This window comes from Petaurus breviceps, unplaced genomic scaffold (genome assembly GCF_028583685.1).
Source record: "Petaurus breviceps papuanus isolate PSGF00001 unplaced genomic scaffold, PetGlider_PUasm1.0 189, whole genome shotgun sequence".
NCBI classification, from domain to species: Eukaryota; Metazoa; Chordata; class Mammalia; order Diprotodontia; family Petauridae; genus Petaurus; species Petaurus breviceps.
The window spans coordinates 23356481-23362460 of NW_027185809.1; positions in this window are offsets into that span (position 1 = coordinate 23356481).

The following is a 5980-nucleotide window of genomic DNA, read 5'->3' on the forward strand; positions in this document are numbered from 1 at the left end:
CTGATCATGCTACTCCCTTGATATGAAATCTTTAGTAGTTTCCTATTGCTTACCAATTAAAGTTTAAACTCCTCATGTGGCATTGAAGTGGCCATACTCTGCTATGTACTAGATGTTTCAATAAAATTGGAGTACATAATGTACCTTGAACATATCCTCTGGTTCTCACCTCTATACCTTTTCTCAAACTGTTGCTATGACTGAAAAATGCTCCCTTTCCAGTTTTGCCTGCTGAATTAATGCAGTCGTCTGAAGCTCAATTCAAATGCCCCTTCATACATTAAACCTTCCTTGATTTCCTCAGTTGGAAACAACCTTTTCCCATTTGGATTTCACATAACAATTTGCCATTTTTAATGTGCTTATTATGTGTAATGGTGCCTTATTAGCTACTAGAATCTTTTCATGAAGATTATATCCCATAAAAATAGAAATCATATTATATTCCTCTGTTGGTATTTTGAATTTTGTTTCCATAGAGATAGGAAGTGATCCTCTGTGTTTAAGAAGAAAGGAATTGGCAATATTTCTGGTTAAGACAGCTAAGATAGTAATGTGCATTCAATTTATTCAAAATAGTAATTTTCTCCTCCTTCTTTCTCATTTCTTCCCTAGTGTATTCCTCTTTCCCTCCCTTTTCTTCCCAGGCTTAGAACTAATAAAACCACACCCAAGGCCTCTTATTGGATAATTAAGATAGTTATAGGGAAGGTTGTGAAGAATCCCAACTCACTTTCACAAACCCCAGAAAATTTTTGAAAAAGACACTAAAAAAACAATGATAAATACAACAGGAAAGAAATGTAAATAAGCTCTCTTCAATCCAGAACTTTACAAAAGAACCAATGGATATTGGTAAAGGGGTCACACAGAGGAAGTCAGTTGAGGTTCAGTATAGGTTAATAAAGGAATGAGAGGAAGGATGGAGAGGAGCCAAGCCAAAGAAGCCAGAATAAGATCCAGTAGTCAGTAAGGGCTGAACAAGTTGTGGTAAATGATTGCGATGGAATACTACTGTGCTATAAGAAATGATGAGCCTGATGATCTTAAGAAAACATGGATAGAATTGCATGAAATAATGAAGACTGAGTTGAGCAGAACCAAGAGAATGTTGTATACAGTAACAGCAATATTACTTTGAGCGACAAGAAATTTTGACTATTATAAATACTGAAATTAGCTACGAAGGATATATGAAGGAAGATGCTATCTGCATCCAGAGAATGAACTGATAAATAGAAATATGGATAGAATGATTTTACATATATATATTCCATGTGTATTTGTTTCTAATGGTAAACATCTCTAGGGCAGGGATAAAGAAGAAGAAAAAGAAATCTATGTAATAACTTTATTATATATTTAAAAGGAATAGCAAGTTGTACATAATACATTTGCAGTTTCATGTGCAATCATCTTTTTTTTTATTATACTATGCTTTAGAAATGTTTATTTTATTTCATAAATTTAAAAAAAAAATCCAGTAATCAGGGATTCAAAGCCAGATCTCAGCTCTGGCTTGTCTGAATAGCAGTGGAAGATTAGGCTAGTCCCCATGGATCACTGACTGCACTGGGAAGGACAAAAGGAGACAGGATCAACTCAACACCTTGGCATTAATGTCGGGGGCTATTCAAGAAGCCGAAACCCAACTTATTCTACAATATCCCAATGGAATCTGTGAAAAATTTGGGATTGAGGCAAATGATAGAACCTATCCATATCACTTGGATAAACAGAAGCACTTAAACTACAGAAGTTAGGACCAAACAAGGCCTACCTGACCCATCTAAGGGTTCCAGAGGGAACTGTCCTGAACACAAAAACCTAATATGATAGCTGAAGCTGAAAATATAAGTAAAGAGAAGAAAATGCCAAACCACAAAATGAAATATTATGGGTTAAGAGATGCCCAAGAGGTAATCCTAGAAGAATAGAATAATCCTACAATAGCTCTACTAGACAGTCATAGAAAACTGTCTTGGACACAATATCTATAAGAAGTGTGGAAGAAATGAAGTAAGAGATTTTAAAAAATGTAACCAGAAATAAAACTAGATGTTGAAATGGAAAAATTAAATAGAGAATAAATAACTTAGACTAAGTGGTGAAAAACCTTGCCGAAGCAGTAGAACAATTGGAAAGCTAGATTAAAGCCAAAACACTCAGTAATCCCATAAGAGAAAAATTTAAAACACTGACTAAAAGCAAAAAAGAAAATGTAGGATTCTTATTATCTAAAATAACTGACCTGGAAAACAAGTCAAAGAGAGATAATTTAGTAATCACTAGATTCTATCAAAGCCATTACCAGACAAAAAACCTTGAGTAGTTATTTTAATAAATCATAAAAGAAACATGCCCAATTTTATTAGAACTGAATGGAAAAGTGAAAATAGAAAAATTAATCAGCAGTTATTTCCTAAAAGAAACACCAAATGGGATGGCTAGGTGGTGCAGTGAATACAGCACTGGCCCTGGAGTCAGGAGGACCTGAATTCAAATCTGGCCTCAGAAAGTTGACACAAAAACCTAGCCATGTGACCCCAGGCAAGTCCCTTAACCCCAACTGACCTCCAAAAAAAGAGAAAAATACCAAATGAAATAAAATCTGGAATGATATAGCCAAAATCCAGAATTTCAAAGTTTAAAAAGAATACAATCATCAAGAAGAAAGAGTTCAAGTAGCAAGGATCCAAGTCAAGATCCAAAACTTAGCAGCAACTACAATGGAAAGTCCTGGACTTTGAGTTAAGAATATCTGAGCTGAAGTCTTGTGTCTGATGATTACTAGTTGTGTAACTATGGGGAAGTCATTTAACCTTTCTCAGCCTCAGTCTCATCTGTAAAATGAGAATAATAATATAACTTATCTCATAGGGTTGTTGCAGGGACCAAATAAGATAACATGTAAAGTGCTTTACAAACCTTAGTTTTAAAACCTTAATTTCAAAAAAATAGCTGGTACAAAAGAAATCCATAGAAATCACTAACCTGGGGGCAGAGCCAAGATGGTGGAGTAGAAACAGGACTTCTGCATGGCTCCTGCTTCCACCTCCTCCAATACATGTAAAAAATGACCCTAAACAAATTTTAGAGCTACAGAACCCACAAAGTGACAGAGAGAAACTAACCTCCCGCTGAAGACAGCCCAACAGGCCAGCAAGAAGGGGCCATCCCAGTGCTCTGGGAGGAGAGCCGAGCCCTGAGTAAGCCTGAGGTTTTAGCCTCAGGGCAGCCACGACCAGCCACCAGCTGGAGGGATGTTGGGAGACTAGACCACCAGCAGCTGTGGCAATTTCCAGAATTATCAACCCATAGATACTAAGAACAAAGTGAGAGATCGGGGGACTTTGTGGGAACAGGGAGTCTGGGAGTGCTGTCCAGCCTCTGCCCCTGGAGGGAGAAGTGGCTGAGGGGCAGGTGCCGTTGCCGTGTGGCTGCTTCAGAGCTCCTGGCCTGTAGATTGTAGGGGCACCAAGCAACCAGTCTGAGGGGTAATCACTCTTGCTTTAACCTGCTTGGATCAGGATTACTGTCTAGGATGGAGGTCCTAGGGTGTGTGACCAGGTGCCAGAGCTGGTGGAGGCTTCAGAGAGGGAAGACAACTAATAGCTCCAGCAGCTGAGAAAATCCCAGCAATTTGGGACAAAGCTTTCCTCTCTGGTAGCAGAGTTCTACTGTGGCAAAAAGCTCAAAAGTCAAGTAATTGAGTAGCAACATGAGCAAGCAAAGGAAGCAAAGCAAGCAGAGCAATCCGACTTTAGACTCCTATTTTGGGGACAAAAAGGATCAAAGCATGGAACAAGAAGAAGACAATGAAGTCAGAACTCCTCCACCAAAAGCTTCCAAGAAAAATATGAATTGGTTCCAGGCCATAGAGGAGCTTAAGAAGGATTTTGAAAACTAAAAGACATGGAGGAAAAATTGGGAAGAAAAATGAGAATGATGCAAGAGAATCATGAAAAGAGAATCAACAACCTGACTTAAGAAAATAATACCTTAAAAAATAGAGTAATTCAAGTGGCAAAAGAGGCCCAAAAAGCCAATGCCTTAAAAAGCCAAATTTACGAGATGGAAAAAGAAGTTCAAAAGCTCACTGAAGAGAATCATTTCTTCAGAATTAGATTGGAGCAAATAGAAGCTAGTGACTTTATGAGAAATCAAGATACTATTAAACAGATCCAAACACATGAAAAAATAGAAGGTAATGTGAAATATCTCATTGGAAAAACCACTGACCTGGAAAATAGATCCAGGAGAAATAATTTAAAAATTATTGGACTACCTGAAAGCCATGATCAAAAAAAGAACCTTGAAATAATCCTTCAAGAAATTCTCAAGGAAAATTGCCCTGATGTTTTAGAACCAGAGGGCAAAATAGAGGTTGAAAGAATCCACCAATCATTTCTTGAAAAAGATCCAAAAAAGAAAACTCTTAGGAATATTATAGCCAGGTTCTGGAGTTCCCAGATCAAGGAGAAAATATTACAAGCAGCCAGGAAGAAACAATTTGAATATTGTGGAAACACAATCAAGATAACACAGGATCTGGAAGTTTTTACACTGAGGAATTGAAGGGCTTGGAATATGATATTCTGGAGGTCAAAGGAGCTGGGTTAAAACCAAGAATCACCTACCCAGCAAAACTGAGTATCATGTTTCAGGGGAAAATATGGTCATTTAATGAAATAGAGAACTTTCAAGAATTCTTGATGAAAAAAAAAACAGAGCTGAATAGAAAATTTGACATTCAGATACAAGAAGCAAGAGAAGCATAAGAAGGTAAACAGGGAAAAGAAATCATAAGGAACTTATCAAAGTTGAACTATTTACATTCCTACATGGAAAAATGATGATTGTAACTTATGAAACTTTTCTCAGTAGGAGAATAGTTGAAGGGAATATAAATGTGTATATATATATGTATGTGTGTATACATACATATATATGTCTATATAGGACGGTATATGGGCATATAAATACATATGTGAGTGTGTATATATATGTGTAGAGGTGTACATAGACAGAGGGCACAGGACCAATTGAATAGGAAGGGATGATACTTAAAAGGTGAAATTGAGAGGTGAGAGAGGAATATAATGAGAGGGGATGGGGAGAGACAGAATGGGGTAAATTATCTCATATAGAAGAGGCAAGGAAAAACTGTTACAATGGAGGGGAAGAACAGGAAGGCAAAAGGGAATGAGTCAACCTTACTCTCATTGAATTTGACTTAGGGAGGGAATGACATACACACTAAATAGGGTATCTCACCGTACAGGAGAATAGGGGGAAAGGGGATGATGGAGAGGAGGACAGAAAAAGAAGAAAAAGAAAAAAATGAAAAAAAAAGAAATCTCTAACCCTTTTTATTTATTACCAACAAAATCTAGCAGGAAGAGACAGAGAAAAAGAGAAAATCAATTAAAATAACTACAGAATACACACACACACACACACACACACATGATTTAAAATTAGGAGTCACCTACCATGGTACACAATGTAGCAACAAAACATGCTTTACAGAAAGACATGCCTAAATAATTAAAGAGATATTATTTTCCCATGTATAGACTGAGCCAACATAATTAGCATGACAATACTCCCTAAATTAATAAATTATTTAGTAACAGTTGCAAAAGGTTATTTTTAAAGCTAAAAGAATAAAATTCATTTGGAAGAACAAAAGGTCAAGAATTTCTAAGGAAATTCTTTTCTAAAAGTGGCAACAAAAGAAATCTGATAATACTATATCTCAAACAATTAGAACAGATTCAATGTACAAGAACATGTAAACAGAGGGTCTGATAAATCCAAAGACCAAATTGCTAGTATATAGACTCACAATCTTACAAAAACCTCTCAGAAAACTGAAAAAACAATCTGGCAGAAATTCAGTTAGCCCAGCATCTCACACCATATACCAAATGTGTGTGACAAAATGGAGTTACTTATGCTGCATGACCCTAATGGC